This window comes from Pan troglodytes, chromosome 5, assembly GCF_028858775.2.
Source record: "Pan troglodytes isolate AG18354 chromosome 5, NHGRI_mPanTro3-v2.0_pri, whole genome shotgun sequence".
Taxonomy (NCBI): Eukaryota; Metazoa; Chordata; class Mammalia; order Primates; family Hominidae; genus Pan; species Pan troglodytes.
Genome location: NC_072403.2, coordinates 34,728,270 through 34,750,449, shown reverse-complemented (window position 1 = coordinate 34,750,449; position 22,180 = coordinate 34,728,270). Strand labels below are relative to the sequence as shown.

Here is a 22,180-nt window from a genome sequence, read left to right as displayed (position 1 = left end):
TTTTAAATTTGTTGAGGTTTGTTTTATGGCCCAGGATATGTTTTACCTTTACCTATATTCCGTGTGGATTTGACTAGTGTGTTCTGCTCTTCCTGTGTGGACTGTTTTATAAATGTTAACTGAATTCTGGTGGCTGAAGATGTTTTGAGTTCTTCAACATTCTTTTTTTTTTTTTGAAGCAGAGTCTTGCTCTGTTGCCCAGGCTGGAGTGCAGTGGCGCGATCTCGGCTCACTGCAAGCTCAGCCTCCCGGGTTCACGCCATTCTCCTGCCTCAGCCTCCAGAGTAGCTGGGACTACAGGCACCCGCCACCACGCCCGGCTAATTTTTTTGTATTTTTTAGTAGAGATGGGGTTTCACCGTGTTAGCCAGGGTGGTCTTCATCTCCTGACCTCATGATTCGCCCACCTCGGCCTCCCAAAGTGCTGGGATTACAGGTGTGAGCCACCACGCCCAGCCTAGTTCTTCAACATTCTTGCTGATTTTCTGTTTAGTTGTTCTATCAATCATTATGAGAGAAGTTTTGAAGTCTCCAAAGTAATTGTGGATTTGTCTATTTTTTTTTTAAAGTTCTGTTTTTTTCTCTTTACATATGTTGCAGCTCTCCTGTTTGGTGGATACATATTTAGGATTGTTATGACTTCTATTTCTTTCCCTGCCTCCCTCTCTTCTTTCTTTTTCTTCTTTATTTAACCAAGAAAGAACAAATTTACTATTACTTTCCCTACCAAAGCAGTCTCTCATCACCTCCTGACTCTGAGAATTAAATTCTGTTTCCTTCAGATGTCCTTAGTTGATTGACTCCCAAACAGGGAGTGTGAGCAGGAAAATAGAATAAAACACCTGTTAGATTTGAATACAAATTGAGAAATTTGTATCTTTGTTTCTGCCTGGAAACATTTAAAATGGAATGGGAACCACATGAGAAGCACATATTGTCCACATCTTGGGATCATTTCAGACCATCTTGCCTCTTCAACCAAACAATCAGCAACAATGGAATATATATATATATATATATATATATATATATATATATATGGAGAGAGAGACAGAGAGAGATCTCAAAGATTATTTCTCTAAACTATTTGATAATGATTTTCAGACATTATATCTTTTTAATCCCTAAATTCATCAATGTGTATTTCTTAAAACAAGATCAGTTCCTTAACACAGCACAATTATCAAATTCAGTAAACTTAACATTGATAAAATAGCATTATCTAACATACAATCTATAAAAATGTAACTAATTGTATCAATACAATCTTTTATAGAAATTTCTCTCCCAAGCTAGGAGCCATTTCACAGATACATATGAATCTAATTGTCTTGACTCTTTAGCCTCCTTTAATTTAGAACAGTTGCTCAATTGTGTCTTTCACAACTTTGATAATGTTTTTGAAGAGTGTATGTCAGTGGTTTGTGGAATATTTCTTAATTTGTCCTACTCATGGTAAGATTAAGTTTATGGAAATTGGAAGAAATGTCACAAAAAATCATATTATCCTCTATCACACCAAGAAGCATGTGATGCCAATTTTCCCCATTATTAGTGAAGTTAGCTTTCATCATTTGGTTAAGTTTGTAACTACTATTTCTTCCCTGCAAAAGTATCATCTTCCTCATCGTAATCAATAAGTAAGCTCTAGAGAAATACTCTGAGACTATATAAATATCCTGATCCTCATCAAAAATTTACCTATACTTTTAGCATTGACTTATAATTTTGCCTGCACCTATCAGCATTCTGATGGTGTCCAGATTTTCTAATTTTCTAATGGGGATTTGCAAATTTTATCCTTCTTTCCACATTTATTAGCTGGCATACCACTGTAAAGAAAATCTTCCCATCTTCCATATTTATTTATTTATTTGAGACAGAGTCTCGCTTTGTCGCCCAGGCTGTAGTGCAGTGGCATGAGTCCTGGAGTCGGTGTAGTTGACACTAGTAGCTACTTTCTGTTAGTATCTCTGGTGCCTTTTAGTAGGGAATGGTATTTGTGAATCAAAATACTGTTATCTTTGCTTATTGTTTCTGAGGTATTTCTTCCAGGCCCAGTTAGCAGACAGATCTGCAGGGAAATTTTACCTTTTTTTTTTTTTTGAGACAAAGTCTAAGTCACCCAGGCCAGAGTGCGGTGGCAGGATCTTGGCTCACTGCAACGTCTGCCTCCTGAGTTCAAGCGATTCTCCTGCCTCAGACTTCCGAGTAGCTGGGACTACAGACACGCACAACCACATCCGGCTAATTTTTGTATTTTTAGTAGAGACGGGGGTTTCACCATGTTGGCCGGGCTGTTCTCGAACTCCTGACCTCAAGTGAGCTGCCCGTCTTGGCCTGCCAAAGTGTTGAGATTACAAACGTGAGCCACTGCGCCCAGCCTATAAAATTACATATGTATAATTTCATACTGATGCCTCCAATTCCATCAACACCAACAGGACTATTCTTTACCTTCTTTCTCTTACAGTGACAGCCTGGTTCCAACACACCCGCTCACACACACTCATTTTCCCAATCCTAAAATTCACACAAAATCTCAGAATTCTTACAGCCCTAGCTCTACAAAAATAACCCTGATACAGAGTTCAAGATTTGTTTGCAATTCTTTTTAATCTTACAATTAGAACAACAAACTGTATAAACCATTTTCATAGATCAGTTCTTTCCTTTTCAAGTAGGAGTATGTTATTGTTTCACAATGCAGTTTTACACTTGATCCTAGCCAAAAGGCCGAGAAGCGATAGACAACGCCATTTGAATTTGCCTCTACTCGTATTGAATTTTAAGGTATTTTCACACGCACTTGAGTCAGTTTTATTTTTTGACTATATGAAACACCAACATGCTTCCAAGAGTCAAAAGAATACAGAAAGTTATAATCAGAAAATTTGCAAGAGAATGTTGTATAACGGGACACACTTAAATGATAGAATGCAAGTATGCTCCAGGAAGTCTAACGTGATGGAGAGTCCACCTTGGGGTGAGTTGATCTTGGGTTGACCACAAATCAGGAACAGTGCCTTTATTTTTACCACTAAGCTACTTTCCTTTCTTTTCTCTCTTTCTTTCTCTTTCTTTCTTTCTTTCTTTCTTTCTTTCTTTCTTTCTTCTTTCTTTCTTTCTTTCTGTCTCTCTCTCTCTCTCTCTCTCTCTCTTCTTTCTTTCTTTCTTTTTTTGAGAGGGAGTCTCGCTCTGTCGCTCAAGCTGGAGTGCAGTGGCCCGATCTCGGCTCACTGCAACCTCTGCCTCCCGGGTTCAAGCAATTCTCTACTTCAGAGTAGCTGGGATTACAGGCGCCTGTCACCACGCCCGGCTGATTTTTGTATTTTTAGTAGAGACAGGGTTTCACTATCTTGCCCAGGCTGGTCTTGAACTCCTGACCTCGTGATCCACCCGCCTCAGCCTCCCAAAGTGCTGGGATTACAGGCATAAGCCACTGCACCCGGCTAAGCTACTCTTCTTTTGGCACAGCCGTGCCTAAAAGAGGAAGCGCTTCATGTAGGGAATTAACAATGGAATTGGAAACATATAGTGATTATCCTGACACAGAGGGCAGGCTCACATATTGGCCATCACCAAAGCGTTTTCCGAAGGTTTTGAGTCCGGAGGGGGTATAGCTCAGTGGTAGAGCGCGTGCTTAGCATGCACGAGGCCCTGGGTTCGATCCCCAGTACCTCCACGCCATGTTTTCTTCCCCGGGACACCAGTAAGAAGCGGTCCATGATATTCCCTAACTTTAAATTTTCCTGTCTGTCAAGGTGAATTGTGTTGGCCTCTGCATTTCTCTCTCATACAGAGGGTGATTCGTGTTCATTCACTTGAGGTTATTTGCTGCCTAGGATTACCCGCCTATCCTTTCTAAGCAGTCCCATCAATCATTAACATGGACGACGCACGGGGGAAGCAAGTAGTATTCCTGGCCATCCAGCCAATTTCTAGCTGTAAATGAAATCATCAGAAACCATAGACCTGTGTGGCCCAAGTCTGATTTCACATCAGAAGCTAAAAGGCTCAAGTCTTTTTCTGTTTCTTTTTCTAACTCCTCCTAACCAGGTTGCAGAAGCCCTACAAGCTTTCACTAAAAGATTACACTGCCAGGGGTTGATGGTTTGTTGTGTGGTGGTAACTTTTTCCATTGGAGACCCACAAACTCTGAAACTTAAACTACTTAACTACAAACACACAACAAATGACGAAAAGACAGCATTCACCTCAGCTGAAATTTGGTGGAAGTAAAAAGCACTTCTCTGGGTCCTCTGAGGAAGCTTCTGGTCTGAGATGCAAACACTCTGAACTCCAGGGACCAAGATCAGTATAGGAGAAAGCTCATTTTGTTGTTTTACATAAATAAAAGTAATGAACGTTTATTTTTCCAATCCCAAAGGATCCTTTTGTACCTCACAGTACTTACTCTCCAGGATTGACCTCCTTCTAAGCTAGGGAACAACCCATACCTCCAGATTAGAGCTCTTTGTGGTATCACCGTGCCAAGCAGAAATCCACAGGGAAATATTCTGCAAGCATCTTAATACTATCTTGTTAAAAGAAAATCTGCTTTTATTTTCAGCTCTATTTCATGCCAACAAAGGAAATAAAAAATAAGTTACTAAACACCCAGAAGGCAGAAAAGCGACCTCTCTCCATCTGCAGAAGCCAAGCAAACTTGTGGGCTTCCCTATGCATCCTTTCTTTTACTCACTTTCTAAACGCTGTAACGGCCACTATCTATCAGGTGGTCACAAGCCATCGCTAAAGTCAATCTGAGGTCAACCCACTCGACTTGTGAGGGATTCAGCTATACTGCCTCTGCGCCTGTAATAGGACTAAGGAGGCGGTGGCTGCACAAGTAGTTAGCACCGATTGTACCGTGACTCCGCCTTTCCGCAGCCGCTCTCCAGCTCTTTAGAGTCCTTTTGAGTCAAGCTAGACGTGAGACATACAGGAGATCGTTGCAAATGCCAGGAGGAGTTTCTTCAGGGTGAAGTTAACTTTCAATCGGCTTCATTCTAAGAGAAATATGTGGAGCAAACAAACGGAAACTTTCTTTCTCATCTTTTGCATTTCAAGCAAAAACTAATAAAATTAGATGTTTCCACCGTCATGCTCAGTTTCGAAGCTGCCAGCAGATCCCGCTTCTAACTTGTAACACAGGCACGCAGGAAATCGGGAAATCCCTGCAGCTCCCTCAGAAGCTACAGTATCAGCGGTTCCTGAAGGGCAAACCAAAACCCAATATCACTCTCTACTCCAAAGAGTTCAGCCGGTCTGCTGAGCGACGGAAATAGCGGAGAGGCGCTCTTGAAGCCGAAACAAACCAGGTCCCCTTCCTAGTCGAGTCTTCCTCCCTAAGGACAAAAAAAGTACCTCTCTTCCCTCATATCCAGAGGAAGCGACGGAGGGATGTGGCGCTTAGACTCACTGTACCATCCCGTCCATCCAAGTCCTAATAATCATGAGGATGCGACAGAGCGAGACTCCGTCTCAACAAAACAAAACAACCCTAAGGAAGAGAGAGAATGTACTGGAGGATAGGAAGTACTTAGGAAAACCTTTTTTTTTTCTTGTATTTAAATTTAAGCCTTCATTTATATAAAATAAAACACATGAAACCTATTCAGCTTACGGCTTATTAAATAACCAAAATTCAGGCCAAGATACTGAATTTTTCAGCAACCAACAGCTGCCTTTTGCCTCATTTCAATTATCCTAACTCTCTGACCTCCACCTCCATAGATTATTTTTCTTATGTTTTAAATAATATAAATGGGATCATATAATATCATCGTAGTCTGTTTTGGGCTGCTACAAAATCACTCAAGACTGGTAATTTGTAACGAACAGAACCCTTTCCTTCCCTTCCCTTCCCTTCACTTCCTGACAGAGTTTCACTCTTGTTGCCCAGGTTGGAGTGCAGTGGCTCAGTCTTGGCTCACTGCAACCTCTGCCTCCCGGATTCAAGCAATTCTCCTGTCTCAGCTTCCTGGGTAGCTGGGATTACAAGCGAATGCTAGCACGCCCAGCTAATTTTTCTGTATTTTTAGTAGAGATGGGGTTTCACCATGTTTGCCAGGCTGGTCTTGAACTCCTGACCTCAGATGATCCATCCACCTTGGCCTCCCAAAACCCTGGGATTACAGGAGACAGCCACTGCACCAGGCCCAGAAACATTTTCTCACAGTTCTGGAGGCTGGGAAGTTCAAGATCAAGGCACTGGCTCTCATGTCTGGTGATGGCCTTTTTGTTGTGTTCTCACATGGCAGAAAACTGAGGGCAATAGAGAGATGAACTTCCTTTGTCAACTCTTATTATAAGGGTACCTAATATTATTCATGAGGAAGGAACCCTCATGGCTTAATCTTCTTAAAGGCCCTATGTCTTGATAATTATCACATGGTGACACCTAAGCTTTGGAGGGGACACTTTCAAACCACAGTAAATCTGTACTCATTTGAGTATGGATTCTTTCACTTAATTTTTGTTAAAAAAAAATTAGATTCATTTTCTTTTCTTTTTTCTTTCTTTTTTTTTTTTTTTTTTCAAGGTGGAGACTTGCTCTGTCGCCCAGGCTGGAGTGCAGTGGCGCGATCTTGGCTTACTGCAAGCTCTGCCTACCAGGTTCACGCCATTCTCCTGCCTCAGCCTCCCGAGTAGCTGGGACTACAGGTGCCATCCACCACGCCCAGCTAATTTTTTGTATTTTTAGTAGAGACAGGGTTTCACTGTTTTAGCCAGGATGGTCTCGATCTCCTGACTTCATGATCTGCCCGCCTCAGCTTTCCAAAGTGCTGGGATTACAGGCATGAGCCTCCGCGCCCAGCCTTCATTTTGTATATATTGTTGCTAGTAACAGTAGTTATTTTCTGTTGCTCTCGAGTATTCTATTGTCTGAATACTGTACATCATGATTTATTAATTCATTTTACTGTCCAAGTACATTTGCAGCACCCGTTTTTTGTTGAAATGTCTAATGCTGCTGTAAACATTCTGATACATGTCCTTCAAGGGAGATGCTCATGCACTTCTCTTGGGTATAAATGTAACTGTCTAGTTTTGGGGTCATAGCATATATATATATATTTAGTTAATATTTTCAGATAGTTTCCCAGTGTAGATATGGCAGTTTACAGTCTCATCAGCCATGTATGCACGTTCCAATTGCTTCACATACTCAGCAACACTTGATATTATCCACTTTTTGGGTTAAATGATTCCGATGAAGAGCAATATTATTTTGTGGTTTTTTTTTTTTTTTTTGACAGTGTCTTGCTGTGCTGCCCAGGCTGGAGTGCAGCGGCACAATCTTGGCTCACTGTAGCCTTTGCCTCCCAGGATCAAGAGATTCTCATGCCAAAGCCTCCTGAGTAGTTGGGACTACAGGGGCATGTGGCCGTCTAAATTTTTGTATTTGTAGTAGAGACCGGGTTTCGCCGTGTTGGCCAGCTGGTCTTGAACTCCTAATCTCAAGTGATCCACCCACCTCGACCTTCCAAACTGCTGGGAGTATAGGCGTGAGCCACTGTGTCCAGCATTGTTGTGTTTTTAATTTGCATTTCCTTTATAGCAAAAGATGTCGAGCATATTTTATTTTACTCAATAGCGATTTTTTGTGAAGTGCATATTAATTTGCTCTTTCTTATTGAAGTTTTAGTCTTTTTCTTAGTGCTTTGTAGAAGTTCTTAATACATTCCAGATAAAGATCCTTAGTAAAATATAAGTATTGGAATATCTTCTCCTAGACTGTGGCTCATCATCTTTTCTTAAGGAGGATGGGGCTTGAAAAACTTTGTAAGCAGATGAAAGAGAAGAAATGGAGACAGACAGGTTGAAGACCCCAGAGGAAGTTCCATCTGGACATCTTACCTGTTGGCTGTGGGAGAAAATGCCCCCAGGCAGTTTGCTGGAGAGGAAACCTCAGAATAAACTGATGGGATGAAATGTTCCAAAAGCAGAAACTGCTCTGGTCTGTGATTCTCTTACATGTCTCCTAGCAGCTTCAGGGGATATAGTTTAGAGGTAAGAAATAGTGAGATATGAGACAGTGGATTTTCTATCCGGCCAACTTACCATATTTTTGAAGACCTCTCAGAAATATGACTAATGCGTCAAAAAAGATCTTCACGATGTTTCTGTAGCGAGAGAGGTGTGGCTCAGTGGTAGTGTGTCCTTGCCTTGCACAGAGTTCAAAAGCATACATGTTCATCTGTTTTTCACAATTCTCGCCACTCTGTACTTTTCTCCTTTTAAAAACATGCCTTGCGTGGTCACACTAAAATAAACATATTATACTTTCCATTTCCACTCCCTGGGTCTCTGTACCACCCAAGGTGGATGTGTCAGCACAAGACGAGTGAAAGGAAGGGAATAGCGAAAATGAATTTTCTCGCTCAGGATTTCTTTAGTCAGAAGCTATAAACCTGCCACCACATTAACGTGCCCAATAATCCTCTGTTCCTTTTTGCCATATCGTTGAAGAGCAAGACAGAAAAACAAGAGCCCAGAGAAAAGGAAAAGCCTAGAAAATTTTCTTTTGAATTCCCTTGGTATTCTGAGGAACATGTAGGGGAGCATGTTCCTGCTTTGCTCTATTCTTCATCTTTGCCTTTTCTTTCCCTGGCTTTTGCTAACCCATTCATTGTCCTTAAAATTGGGTCCTGTTTTCAGACATAAATTGGGGAAGAATCTATATTTTGGGTGTGAAGGGGTGAGTGAATGACAGGTGATATTGAAGACAACAGAATTGGAAGATATACTGACCCTACAAATGAGTTTTTATATTTTGAAGAAACACCTAAAACAGCAAGTTCGGGAAGCCGAAATAGCTCAGTTGGGAGAGCGTTAGACTGAAGATCTAAAGGTCCCTGGTTCGATCCCGGGTTTTGGCAGGGTTTTTTTTTTTTTCTTTCTTTCTTTCTTTCAGTTTTGCCTAATAGAACCCTTATTTTGTTTATTTATTTATTTATTTGACGGAGTTTCACTCTTGTTGCCCAGGCTGAGTGCAATGGAGCGAACTCGGCTCACCGCAACCTCCGCCTCCTGAGTTCAAGCGATTCTCCTGCCTCAGCCTCCCGAGTAGCTGGGATTACAGGCATGCGCCACCACGCCTGGCTAATTTTGTATTTTTAGTAGAGACGGAGTTTCTCCATGTTTGTCAGGCTGGTCTCGAACTCCCGACCTCAGGTGATCGGCCCGCCTCGGCCTCCCAAAGTGCTGGGATTACAGGCGTAAGACACAGCGCCCGGCTAATACAACCCTTATACAACACTTGCATGCCAATCCCAGAAAGGTGTATAGAACTCCAATTTTTTGCTGTTGAAAATCCGATAAAGGTAATACACACACACACACACGCATATATATATATATATATGCATCACTCTCTGCTTTGGTTGCATATTCCAGTGAAGTCTTCCATGAAGCGCTGACATTAAATAAATTATTTAAAGTCTGAAACCTAGGAAGTGATTTTTTTTTTTTTTTTTGAGATTGAGTTTCGCTCCGATGCCCAGGCTGGAGTGCAGTGGCGCGATGTCGGCTCAGTGCAATCTCCGCCTCCCGGGTTCAAGGATTCTCCTGGCTCAGCCTCCCCAGTAGCTGGGATTACAGGCGCCTTCCATTTCAAGTCGTATACTGTATTCTAAATAATTTGTATCCCCCATTAGTACCTAGTATCTTCTACTCACAGCAGCTGCAGACGCTCCACAATACTCAGAAAAAGAAAGTTACCTCCTGGAAATTATTACAAGAAGGCTTTTGTTCAGGAAGGGGGTGTAGCTCAGTGGTAGAGCACATGCTTTGCATGTATGAGGCCCCGGGTTCGATCCCCGGCACCTCCAAGCGGTGTTTGTGTTTTTTTTTTTTTTTTTTTTTTTTGCTCTGGTAGTGCTCAAACCTAATTCTCAAGCAACATAGACTTACTTCTGCCTCCGCACCTTTTTCTGTCCTATTTCTGCACATATAGAGAGTAAAGACGTAACCCAATGGGTTGCCTCCATTTATAACCCATTTCTATGCCGTGAGCTTCGACATCACTGAAGGCGATTGTGACGGCAGAAGGAAGGTGAAAAAGAAATGAGGAAGAAAGAAGAATGGGATCCCAACAGGGTCTCTTGAACCCAAACAAAAGTGTGCACATCCACGGGAGGTTCACATTTGCTCTCATTTTGTGCTATGATTAAAGAGAAGGAAAGACAAAGAAGAAGGGAGAAAAGCGCCCCGCGGCCATTTTTTTTTTTTTTTTTTTTTTTTTTTTGGAGACAGAGTCTCGCTCTGTAGCCCAGGCTGGAGTGCAGTGGCTTAATCTTGGCTCATTGCAACCGCTGCCTCCCGGGTTCAAGCGATTCTTCTGCCTCGGCAGGTGGGTTTACAGGTGCGTGCCATCAGGCTCGGGTAATTTTTGTATTTTTAGTAGAGACAGGGTTTCACCATGTTGGCCACACTGGTCTCGAACCCCAGACCTCAGGTGATCCACCCGCCACAGTTTCCCAAAGTGTTGGGATTACAGGCGTGAGCCACCGCTCCCAGCATCATCTTTTTTGTTTGTTTTTTGTTTTTTTTTACGTTAGTTTTGTTTTCTGGGCCAAAGAACAGAGCGAAAGCATCTGTCCACTGATTTCTCCTCCAGTCTCTCCCTGTCAACCTGCGCAGAAAGCACAGCCACAAGTGTAATGCAATACTGAGACAAGGACTGCTGTGGCTCTCCAGCCGCTTGAGATGGGAGTGGAAGGACGCTGGATGACCGAACAAAGACTGTCAGGGAATAAGAGGCCTTCAACATGAGAGGAGCAGAAACCAATACGGATCAACATTCCCTTCTGATACAATTGATTCATTTTCCTGTATTTCCTCAGCCATTCCATTTTCCTTGTTAAAATAAAACATTGCCTGGAAACCTCTGTTAACAGCCAACGGAGGACTCATGTGAAAAAGTAGGAAAAGTTTTTCTGTCACAATGGAAAATAGACGCAAATTAAAAGGTGAGTGGATCGCAGGTGTGTTGAGCACTTCCTCAGGTAAAAACAAAAGAAAACAAATTTTTTTTGTTCTTTCTCTGTCAATCCCATCACAATTGCATTGCATGACCAGGGAACTCCCAGGAAATCCTATTCACTGATGATACCTTTTAGGGGTTTCCAATGTTGTATGTTTCAAAATTGCTGTCCTCTGTACATGTTTGCTGTTGAATCAAAGCATCTTTGAGAGGCAACAGAGTATGATGTTTGTCACCATCCACCAGTCTAACACTCTATCAGGCTGGGATGTCCTTATTTCTTGATTCTTTTATCCGGTGAAAATATCCATAACCAGTATCCAGGAGGGATACTGTCTGGTGAAACCTGCTTAGCTGAGGATTGGCTGTGTGCCCCCAGGCCAATCATATATTTGTTTTAAGATGCATTTTTTGGAGACAGGTAACGAAGAGATGCCATATATTTTCTTTTCATTTCTTAATTTTTCCCCCCTACTATCTACTGGTTCTCTCCAGGCACTTTAAGGAAATAGTGTCATGTTTGCCACAAAGGATGCTGCACAGGAGAGCAAGGCATGAGGGATTAGGGTGCTACTAGTGGAATGTCAAATTCCAGGCCCAACCTCAGATCTACAGAATCAGAATTGATGAGAGTGGGATCCAGCCGCCTGTGTTGAATAAGCCCTCAAGTGACTCTGATGCTAAAGTTTGAGAAGCACTGCTCTAGAAGTTTCAGAAGGAGGTCCCAGGGCCAGATGCTTACTAAGGAGAAAGAGTTGCTCCCGGGGTTCCCTGCCTATTTTCAATAAAAAACTCAAACCACGTAGGAAAGCCAGTGACGTATTTGCATTACATCAGGATGAGAGTGGATTTATTACCTCTTTGAGACCTTCAATATTTTAGATGACTAGAGATCACACAAAAGAGCCTCTGATTTTCCTGTAGAAGAACTCACAGGGGTTCTTTAGAGCCAGGAGACTCTTTCCAGCCAAAATACCTGGAGCCTTCTCAAGCTATTTTGGCCTTTCAATTTGAAACCTAAGGCCTTTCCTTAGAGCTTGGAAGTTTCTAAGCTCTGAGGAAGACACTGTAATCATTCTTGCTCCACCCTCAGGGTTGGAATTCACCCTGCTCTCTGTCAAGCCCCCACCAATTCCGCCAATATTCTGGTCTAAGATCCAGTTGTTAAAAACCCAGTCTATGTGGCTGGGGGCGGTGGCTCATGCTTGTAATCCCAGCACTTTGGGAGGCCAAGTCGGGTGAATCACGAGGTCAAGAGATCGAGACCATCCTGGCCAACATGGTGAAACCCGTCTCTACCAAAAATACAAAAATTAGCTGGGCATGGTGGCCGGGGAGGCTGAGGCAGGAGAATAAAAAATTAGCTGGGCATGGTGGCCATGCCTGTAGTCCCAGCTACGGGGAGGCTGAGGCAGGAGAATCCCTTGAACCTGGGAAGCGGAGATTGCAGTGAGCCGAGATGGCACCACTGCACTCAAGCCTGGTGACACAGCAAGACTCCATCAAAAACAAAAAACAAAAACAAACAAAAAAAGGAATCTAATGCATAAAATGTATTTAAAATATCTTCGCAGCATTAAGTAGAGAGTTCCTTGTTGTTAGGAGACTCTTCCTCCTTGGAAGATGTTCTCTGTCTATCTACCTTCTGCGTTTTCACATTTGTCTCTTCCTCTCCACACCTAAGCCAGTGCTTTATTTCCACTTATCTCGTGTAGGGATATACTTTTGTGTGGTGACATTGGTTTTGCCCACTCTTCTTGCTTCCAAGAGTTGGATGTAGGCAATGTAGGAGCCCACCGCCAAAGTGTGGGTGATATTCTCCAGAAAGAAACCTAAATTTCAGAGGCTTGCTGATATGGAAGGAAGCCTAGGATATTCGACTCATAGAGCTTCGCACTGCTAGGCAGGTTGAAATCTGGACACCCTGAATTCCTTAGGAACAAGGTATAAGTACTTCTGAAAACCAATTTAAGTTTAAAATATACTGAGACTCCCTGATCTTTCTTGTATTTCATGACATATTTCAAGCTCAAGAAGCTAAACACACACACACACACACACTCAAATACCAAAACAGAACACACTCTCCTACCTATAACAAAGGGGCTTAAGCAGGAGGGTCTAGAGAGACCTGGTTCAACACTCTCCCCCTCATGAACAGTAGGGATTGGAAATAGGCGGCTTCTCTGTCCTTTCCTCGGAAGCCACCAATACCACCCGCCTGTACCAAAACTCAAGGGTACCCCTGCTCCCCAGTACCCCAGCTAGTAAAGGAGCTGTGAGGCATTCTCAACGCCGTGACTACCTTGAGTAAAACGAGGGAGATCTTGCGGGGAAAGTGTTTTCAGCTCTCTTCTCCTACAGGGAATGAGCCCTCTCGCCTATCGCGGACACCGAGGAAACGCAGCAGACATGGGCACCCGGGCTGCCCAGATCCTCTGGCAGCCTCGGGTTCTCGTCCACTTCGCTCCTCCTCCGCCTTTGCTGCCGCAGCCGCAGGTGCGCACCCCACCGCGTCCCTGCTTCCCTCCTCGAGCTCTTGTGGTCGAGCTCAGGTGGTCCTCGTTCTCCTCTCCATCCGTCGTTTCTTGAGTCTCAAAACTGGAGCCACAACGTCCCCAAGATGAAATCCATGCTGGGTTTCAGCCACGGTGCCGGCCCAGGGGCTGGCGAGGGTAAGGACGGGCAGCGACCCACTTCCTGGGTCTTCGTTTCTAAGAGCTGGGAATTCCACCTTCTCACCTCCTCACCTGGACCTAAATCCCCCCAGGCGGTACTGACCATTCTGTTTTTTTATCCACCTACGCTACTCTTCGTGTGACAGCCCTTGAAGGCAGAAGGAAAAGAAGATGTAAGAAGGGAGAATTTAAAAAACACTTTAAAAATTAATTAATCTGAATACTCAAAGTATCCCCAGGTCATGTATCCTTTTAAGATATGCCTACATTGGCATAGGCGGTGGCCCATGCCTGCAATCCCAGCACTTTGAGAGGCCGAGGCAGGCGGATCACCTGAGGCCAGGAGTTTGAAACCAGCCTGGCCAACATGGTGAAACCCCATCTCTACTAAAAATACAAAAATTAGCCGGGCGTGGTGGCACTTGCCTGTAATCCTAGCTACTTGGGAGGCTGAGGCAGGAGAATCGCTTGAACCTGGGAGGTGGAGGTTGCAGTGAGCCGAGATTGCACTACTGCACTCCAGCCTGGGCAACAGAGCAAGACTCCTTCTGGGGGGAGGGGGTGGAGGGCGGGGGTGATGAATTATACAGTGAAACTTTCTTGAACCTGAAGAGTCTTTTTTTTTAAAGTTTTTATATCACAAATTTAATTTCCTTAGTAGTTACAAGGTTATAGAAAAAATATATTTCATATTGAGTGAGTTGTGGTAGTTTGTGATTTTCAAGGAATTAGTCCATCTCATCTAAGTTTTCAAATTTGTGTGTAAAGTGTTGTTCATAGTATTCATTTACCCTTTTGATGTCAGCAGAGTCTACAGTGATATACTCTTCTTTTTATTCTTGATATTGGTAATTTGTGTCATCTCTCTTCTTAAAAAATTATCAGTCCTCCTAGAGGTCTTCTTTTATTGATCTTTTAAAGGAACTAGCTTTTTGTTTGTTTTTCTATTTTGTGCGTGTGTGTTCAGTTCCATTTATTTCTGCTCATTTCCTTTCTTCTATTTGCTTTGGGTTATTTTGCCCTTTTCCCCACCTGAGTTCTTCAAGTAAGAGCTTAAAGGACTGATTTGAGACTTTTTTCTTTTCTTTCTTTTTTTTTTGGCCGGGCTGGTCTCCAACTCCTGACCTCATAATCCACCCGCCTCGCCCTCCCAAAGTGCTGGGATTACAGGCGTGAGCCACGCGCCTGGCCGACTTTTTTCTTTTCTAATGTATGCACTTAGTGCTGTAAATTTCTCTCTCAGAGATTAAGTTGTCTTGGAAATTTTGATATATTGTGTTTTCATTTTTATTCAGGTTAATTTATTTTTTTGATCTCTACTAAGGCTTTCTCTTTGTGCTATGGAATATTTAGTAGTGTGTTGTTCATTTTCCAAGTGTTTGGATATTTTTGTTGTCTTTCTGTGACTGATTTTTAGTTTGATTTCATTGTGGTTAGGGATCATACCATGTCAGTCAATTCTTTTAAAGTTGTTGAGGCCCAAGGTATGAGGTATGTTCTATCTTGATCTACGTTACGTATGAATTTGAAATGAATGCGTGTTCTGCTTTTCTTGTGTGGACTGTTCTATACATGGTGACTGAATTCTGTTGGCTGAAGATGATTTGGGGTTCTTCAATATCCTTGCAGATTTTCTGTGTAGTTTTTCTGTTATTATGAGAGAAATGGGGCGGGCGTGGTGGCTCAGGTCTGTAATCCCAGCACTTTGGGAGGCCGAGGCGGGTAGATCATGAGTTCAGGAGATGGACACCATCCTGCCTAACATGGTGAAACGCCGTCTCTACTAAAAATACAAAAATTTAGCCTGGCGTGGTGGCGGGCGCCTGTAGTCCCAGCTACGCAGAGGCTGAGGCAGGAGAATGGCGTGAACCCGGGAGGCGGAGCTTGCAGTGAGCCAAGATTGCCCCACTGCACTCCAGCCTGGGCGACAGAGCGTGTGAGGAGACGAGTGAAAAACCCAAAAAGAAGAAAAAGCAAAAGCCCCAGGAGGTTCATCAGGAGAATGGAATGGAAGACCCACCTATCTCTTTCTCCAAGCCCAAGAAAAAGAAATGTTTTTCCACGGAGGAGTTGATGAGTAGCGATCTTGAAGAGACCGCTGGCAGCACCAGTCTTCCCAAGAGGAAGAAGTCTTCACCCAAGGAGGAAACAGTTAATGACACCGAAGAGTCAGGCCACAGAAGTGGCTCCAAGAAAAAGAGGAAATTCTCCAAAGAGGAGCTGGTCAGCAGTGGGCCTGAAGAGGCGGCTGGCAAGAGCACCTCCAAGAAGAAGAAAAAGTTCCATAAAGCATCCCAGGAAGATTAGAATGCAAATGGACATTCTCTGGGAGGTGGGGCATACCATAGCCCAAGGTGACATTTCCCACCCTGTGCCGTGTTCCCCAATAAAAACAAATTCACAAAAAAGAGAGAGAGAGAAGTGAAGTCTCCAATGTAACTGCATTTGTCGATTTTTTAAATTCTATCTCTTTTGTTTTTTAAAATATTTATTTATGTATTACATTTATTTATTTATTTATGAGTCAGAGTCTCGCTCTGTCACCCAGGCTGGAGTGTAGTGTCACCATCTCGGCTCACTGCAACCTCCACCTCCCGGGTTCAAGCAATTCTCGAGCCTCAGCCTCCCTAGTAGCTGGGACTGCAGGTGCACGCCACTGCACCACCATGCCTGGCTAATGTACGTATTTTTAGTAGAGACGCGTTTCACCATGTTGGCCAGGCTAGTTTCCAACTCCTGGCCTCAGGTGATCCGCCCACCTCGGCCTCCCAAAGTGCTGGGATTGCAGGCGTGAGCCACTGCGCCCTGTCTGGGTTTTTTGTTTTGTTTTGTTTTGTTTTGAGACGGAGCCTTACTTTGTTGCCCAGGCTGGAGTGCAGTGGCACGATCTTGGCTCACTGCAACCTCCGCCTCCCAGGTTCAAGCAATTCTCCTGCCTCAGCATCCCGAGTAGCTGGGACTACAGGGCGCACCACCACGCCCTGGTTTTTTTTTTATTTTATTTATTTATTTTTTTTTATTTTTAGTAGAGACGGGGTTTCACCATGTTGGTCAGGATGGTCTCAATCTCCTGACCTTGTGATCCGCCCACCTTGGCCTCCCAAAGTGCTGGGATTACAGCCGTGAGCCAGCGCGCCCGGTCCTGTTTTTTGTTTTTTGTTTTTTGTTTTTCTTTACATGTTGCAGCTCTGCTGTTTGGTGTATACATATTTAGGATTGTTATGCCTTCTTGGTGGATTTTCTTTGTTCTTAAGTTTATGTTAATATAGTCACTTTTGCTTTCTCTTGATTAACTTTTCCATGTAATATATTTTATCCCCTTAATTTCAGCCTACTTATATAATTATATTTGAAATGAGTTTCTTTTAGACAGTGTATAGTTGGATTATGTTTTCTAATCTGTTCTGTCAATCTCTCCCTCCCTCCATTCCTTTCTTCCTTTTGCCCTCTCTCTTTCCTTCCTTTCTTTCTCTCTCGCTCCTTCCTTCTTTCTTCCTTCCTTTCTTTTCTTTCTTCCTTTATTTTCTTTCTATTTTTAATAGACGGGATCTTGTTTTGTTGACCAGACTGGAGTGCAGTGGCTATTCACCAGGGCAATCGTAGAGCACTGGGGCTTCCAACTCCTGACCTCAAGCTGTTTTCCTGCCTCCTCTTCAGCCTCCTGAGTAGGTGTAGCTGGGACTATAGATGCAGGCCACCACACCTGGCTCATGGTTTGTTTTTGTTTTTTTGTTTTTTTTCTCATCCTTCTTTTAAAGTCGCTAAATAAAAATCATACCTGGATGTCTGGAAATGTCAGTTAACATCAAACATGTTGCTGCCATGAAGTGCCAGACAATTCTTTTTTAGTACCTAAAAAAGTGTCCCTCCTCTGAGAAGAGGACAAATAGTTCACAGATGTCTAAGACATTTTAACTGTAGTGAAACAGCAGCCATTTCCTCTGCTGTTTCCTGTCCGTCTAATCACTTCTGCTTTTATTTTCTTTCTTTCTTTTTTCTTTCTTTTTTTTTTTTTAAGACGGAGTCTCGCTCTGTCTCCCAGGCTGGAGTGCAGTGGCGAGATCTCAGCTCACTGCAAGCTCCGCCTCTCGGGTTCACGCCATTCTCTGCCTCAGCCTCCTCGAGCAGCTGGGACCACAGGCGCCCGCCACCACGCCAGGCTAATTTTTTGCATTTCTAGCAGAGACGGGGTTTCACTGTGTTAGCCAGGATGGTCTCGATCTCCTGACCTCGTGATCCTTCTGCCTCAGCCTCCCAAAGTGCTGGGACTACAGGCGTGAGCCACCGCGCCCGGCTATGCTTTTATTTTCAAGGCTCTAATCAAAATTTCTGGCCTACTGATGGCCCTATTTAAAGGGTTTCCAGGGCTATGATAGTTTCAAACCCTATATTTCCTGAAGACTAATAAAGAGGGAAAGGAGTTCTGTTTGTCAACTTTACTGTTTCCTTTCCTCCTTCCCTTCCTTCCATTCTTTCTTTCTTTTTCTCCTGTCACTCTCTTTTTTTTGCTGCTTTTCTCCAAAAAAGAACAACTTCACTATTTCTTTCCCTACCAGAGCAGCCCCTCATTACCTCCTGACTCTGAGAAAGAAATTCTGTCTCTTTCAGATGTCCTTAGTTGATTGACTCACAAGCAAGGAGTGTGACAAGGAAAATAGAATAAAACACCTTCTAAATTCTAATACAAATTGAGAAATTTGTATCTTTGTCTCTGCCTTGCAACATTTAAAATGAAATGGGACCATCTGAGAAGCATATATTGTTCAAATCTTGGGATAATTTCAAAACATCTTTTCCTCAATGACGAATCAACAATACTGGAATACATATCATATTTATGTATTATGTATTATATATATATATCAGACAAAGATTATTTCTCTAAACTGATAATGATTTTCAGACATCATATCTTTTTATTCTTAAATACTTCAATGTATATTTCTTAAGAATAAGGTCAATTCCTTAACACAGCACAATTATCAAGTTCAGTAAATTTAACATTGATAAATGTGAATATAGACTAATATAAAGTCTATTAAAATTGTCTAATTGTACCAATAAAAACTTTTATAGAAATTTCTCTCCCAAGCTAGGATGCATATCAGAATCACATATGAATCTAGTTGTCTTGACTCTTTAATGCCCTTTAATTTGGAACAGTTTCTTAATCTTCTTGTCTTTCACAACGCCGACATGTTTTTGAAGAGTTTTTCCAGTGGTTTTGTGCAACGTTTCTTAATCTGTATTAGCCATGATAAGATTATATCGGGTTATGGAATTTGAGAGAAATGTCACAGAAATCACATTAGTACCCTCTCTCACACCAAGAAGCATGAGCTGACTGAAGTTAGCTTGATCACTTGATTTTAAGTTTGTAATTACTGTTTCTTCCCTGAAAAATGATCATTTTCCTCATTGTAATTAATAAATAATCTACAGGGAAATACTCTGAGACTACGTAAATATCCTGATCCTCATCAAATTTTTACCTATACTTTAACATTGACTTACAAATTTTGCCTGCATCTATCATCATTCTGATGGTATTGTTTAAATGGGGATTTTTAAATTTTATCCTCACTTTGTTTGTTTGTTTGTTTGTTTGTTTGAGACGGAGTCTCGCTCTGTCGCCCAGTCTGGAGTGCAGTGGCGCAATCTTGGCTCACTGCAAGCTCCGCCTCCCGGGTTCACGCCATTCTCCTGCCTCAGCCTCCCAAGTAGCTGGGACTACAGGCACCCGTCACCACACCCGGCTAATTTTTTGTATTTTTAGTAGAGACGGGGTTTCACCGTGTTAGCCAGGATGGTGTCTATCTCCTGACCTCGTGATCCCCCGCCTCAGCCTCCCAAAGTGCTGGGATTACAGGCGTGAGCCACTGCGCCCGGCCCTCCCTCAATCTTAAAGCTAGTTAACCGTCATGTGGCAAGTAGTGTGAGCTATTGTTGTCTTTCGGCTCCTTCTGGTTATGTTAATTCTGTTCTTCCGATACTCCAGCCCCCTAGGGAATGAGTTTTTCTGTCCGTGCTGGGTTTGATATCCCTGCTCAAACCTTGTCAAACTGCCTCCAAAAATGGGAAACTCCTCTTCCCGGCCCTGTAAGGATTGGAGCCCCCTCCAATGTATGCTGCAGAATTTTTCTCTAGGCTTCTCAGAGAATTATGGGGTCCGCCTTTAAAAAGGCAAACTCCGGACACTCTGCGAAGTAGAATGGCCAAAGTTTGGAGTCGGCTGGCCCCCAGTAGGGTCACTGAACCTAGCAATTGTTCAGACTGTGTGGCAGGTTGTTGCTGGAACTCCCGGCCACCCCGATCAGTTTCCCCACATTGATCAATGGCTGAGTTTGGTCAGAAGCCCCCCACCATGGCTCCGCTCATGCGCCATTCATAATTCTGCCTCCAAGGTCGTTTTGAGCCAGACCGCACTTTCGCCTGGACCCTCAGTCGGTTCGGCTCCCCCTGTACTGCCTCCCTCTGAAGAAGAGGAGAGTCTCCCCCACCCAGTTCCGCCGCCTTATAACCGTCCTGCTCCCTTAGAATCTTCCCTTGTCTCCTCGACTACATCCCCTGTAGGCTCGCCGCCTATTGCCTCTCGATTGCGGCCGCAGCAGGAGGAAGTAGCCCCCCTTCTACCGCTGAAAGAAGCACAAGTCCCTCCGGGTGATGAGCGCTCAGCCCCATTCTTGGTTTATGTCCCTTTTTCTCCTTCTGACCTCTGTAACTGGAAGGCTCATAATCCTCCTTTCTCTGAAAAGCCCCAGGTCTTGATCTCACTGATGGAGTCTGTGCTCCGGACCCATCGGCCCACCTGGGATGACTGTCTGCAGCTCCTTTTGACCCTTTTTACCTCTGAAGAGAGGGAACATATCCGAAGAGAGGCCAGAAAGTATTTCCTCACATGAGCCAATAGGCCAGAGGGGGAAGCTAGAGACTTTCTTGAGGAGGTCTTTCCCTCTACCCGGCCTAACTGGCACCCGAATTCCTCGGGTAGGAAGAGAGCTTTGGACGACTTTCACCGGTATCTCCTTGCAGGTATCAAAGGAGCTGCTCAGAAACCCATAAACTTGTCTAAGATGACTGAAGTCGTACAGGGCCTGATGAGTCACCGGGAGCGTTTTTAGAACGCCTCCAGGAGGCGTATCGGACTTACATCTCTTTTGACCCGGCGGCTCCCGAAAATAGCCGTGCTCTTAATTTGGCATTTGTGGCTCAGGCAGCCCCTGATATTAAAAGAAAACTCCAAAAACTGGAGGGATTTGCTAGGATGAATATCACTCAGCTTTTAGAGATAGCCCAAAAAGTTTTTGACAATCGAGAGTTTGAAAAACGAAAACAAACAGCACAGGCAGCAGCTGATAAAGCATACAAAAGACAAGCAAAAATCTTAGCTGCGGCCATCCGAGAGGTCAAGAAGGGAAGGCCCCCATCACAGAGGAATAGCCAGGGAAACTCAGGTCCCCACCAGAAGGGCAAAAGAGGTGAACAGGCTCCCCTAGAAAAGGACAAATGTGCTTATTGCAAGCAGACTGGGCACTGGAAAAAGGAATGCCCTCTACGGCCAGAGGAGAAATCAGAAAAGAAAAAGGTCCTCACTCTCCCCGCAACGGAAGAGTCTGATGACTGATGGAGCCAGGACTCCCTCTCTCTTGGCCCCCAGGAGCCCATGGTGACCGCTACAGTGAGGGGCCAGCCTGTATGCTTCCTAGTAGCTACCGGGGCGGAGCACTCGGTACTGCAGACCCCCTTGGGCAGTGTCTCTAATAAAAGAGTGGCTGTACAAAGGTCTACTGGAGCTATTCAGGAATATCCTGTCACACACTCACGAGAAGTGAGCTTGGGACAGAAAAGAGTGAGACAGTCATTTCTTGTGGTTCCAGAGTGTCCTTTTCCTCTCCTGGGAGGAGACCTGCTCCATAAGTTACAGGCCTCTATCTCCTTCTCAGCCCAGCAGGCTAACGTCATGCTAGGAAATACAGCGCCCCCCACTGCCCAACTCCTGCTAACTACCCCTCTGTCACAGGAAAATCTTTTAGTTTCACCATCACAACCACTGGAAAATAATACTAATCCTCTCCTGTTGGACTTACACACATTCTTTCCCCGAGTTTGGGCCAGTCAAACCCCCCAGGACTGGCTAAACACCATCCACCAGTGTTTGTAGAACTCCTGGCCGCTGCCTTGCCTGTCCAGGTAAAGCAATATCCTATGAGTCAGCAGTCTAGACAGGAGATTAATCCCCATATTCAACGACTGTTACAAGCTGGCAAACTCACACCGTGTCAGTCCGCCTGGAATACTCCATTTTTGCCGGTCCAGAAACCCGGAACGAATGATTACCAGCCGGTACAGGACTTAAGGGAAGTTAACAAACAGACCGTTACTGTCCATCCAACTGTCCCCAATCCTTATACTCTACTCAACCTGCTCCCGCCAGAACATACAGTATATAAACTGTCCTTGACCTAAAGGATGGCTTCCTTGCTATTCCTCTGGCCCCCAAGAGCCAACT

At 43.8% G+C, this 22,180-nt stretch overlaps 3 non-coding genes across 3 annotated transcripts; all 3 read left to right on the top strand.

Annotated features, from left to right (window-relative positions):
• The first annotated feature begins 3,613 nt into the window (after positions 1-3,613).
• TRNAA-AGC (transfer RNA alanine (anticodon AGC)) lies at positions 3,614-3,685 on the top strand. Its single transcript has one exon. It is a non-coding gene; the product is annotated as a tRNA-Ala (tRNA).
• Positions 3,686-8,815: 5,130 nt separating this feature from the next.
• On the top strand, positions 8,816-8,888 carry TRNAF-GAA (transfer RNA phenylalanine (anticodon GAA)). The gene has a single exon. It is a non-coding gene; the product is annotated as a tRNA-Phe (tRNA).
• Positions 8,889-9,767: 879 nt separating this feature from the next.
• On the top strand, positions 9,768-9,839 carry TRNAA-UGC (transfer RNA alanine (anticodon UGC)). The gene has a single exon. It is a non-coding gene; the product is annotated as a tRNA-Ala (tRNA).
• The last annotated feature ends 12,341 nt before the right edge of the window (positions 9,840-22,180 follow it).